Below are 1,478 nucleotides of genomic sequence, written 5' to 3'. Positions count from 1 at the left end.
AAACTCCAACACCTGGTTAGACAACCCCGCATACCTTCAACTCTCCTGGGTCGATGGGAGTTTTGAAGTCACAAGGGCAAATCCTGAATGAGAAGGAGTAAAAATGTTTTATTAGGCAGTCAGTCCATTTAAAGTGCCATATACAGTACTGCATTGAATCAATAAGTTACACTGTTGTCTGATATCTAGATATGTTGCTTTGATAAGTAAAAAAAAAAAATGTTTTTGTATGCTCATTTATTAAATCATTTAGACATCAGACAGTCCTTATTGACCATATTTGGAATGGTTATGAACATTAATGACCTCTGCTCTGAAGCTGCTCTCTCACCAGAAAGGATAACGTTCGCAATCTTTATCCAAACACACATTACAAGCAACACCTATTAAAAAATATTTTTGCTGCTTATTCTACTTATTTGAAATGAGCTTAAACAACACAATTTTGGTAATTTTTTGGGAAAACTGTATTTTTTTTACTGTTCAATCCACCTAAATTTGTTACTTTAATTTAATCAATTTGTGTTGGGACAGCATGATTGAATTGTGTGGGAACCCTGTATTTTTTACAATGTCCCGCACATGGTCCAAATGCATTGAAGACAAAACACTGCACCTGTTCAAAACACTCTAGAAAAACACCAGATCACTGAACACCTCCATCTAGCGGTGTCTCCCCACTCCCTATAATAATTATAGAGGTGCAGTGGATATAACTGTCGCCTCACAGCAAAAATGTCGCTGGTTCGAGCCTTAGCTGGGTCAGTTGGCTTTTCCGTGTGGAGTTTGCATGTTCTCCCCATGTTTGCATGAGTTTCCTCCGGGTGTTCTGGTTTCTCCCACAAGTCCAAGACATGCGCTATAGGTGAATTGGGTAAGCTAAATTGTTTGCACAGTATGTGTATGAATGAGAGTATATAGTGTTTTCCAGTGATGGGTTACAGCTGGAAGGGCATCCGCTGCGCTGGATAAGTTGGCAGTTCATTCTGCTGTGGCAACTTCAGATTAATAAAGGGACTAAGCCGAAAAGAAAATGAATGAATGATAATAATAATAATAAACTTTCCCCACATCTCTACATCTCTTACGTAACTTTATAGTTCAGTACCATTCAGATGCGTTGAAAAGCACTAAATTAAAAGTCAAGGTCATGGGAAGACCATTCCCAAAAAAAGCATTAACTCATCCGTCAATCAGGGAGCAAGATAAAGCATCTGCCATGACATGTTCTTGCCCTCGAACATGGCGAATGTCTAGGCTGTAAGGCTACAGCAACAATGGCCAGAGGATAAGTTGTTGGTTGGGACTTCGCAGTGACTTTATAGATGTGAGTGGATTATGATCAAACAAACAAGGTAGATGCCTCATTACATATCTTTTTTACTTAAGAGTTGAAGTGGTTTATTCAAGCTAGGAGGGAGTGAGCTATCTAGTATAAACAACCAGAGTAGCCTATTTTGCTCCCGAGATGTGTTGTG

This window comes from Danio rerio, chromosome 13, assembly GCF_052040795.2.
Source record: "Danio rerio strain M-AB ecotype USA chromosome 13, GRCz13ab, whole genome shotgun sequence".
NCBI classification, from domain to species: domain Eukaryota; kingdom Metazoa; phylum Chordata; class Actinopteri; order Cypriniformes; family Danionidae; genus Danio; species Danio rerio.
Note: the sequence above shows the minus strand (reverse complement) of the source record.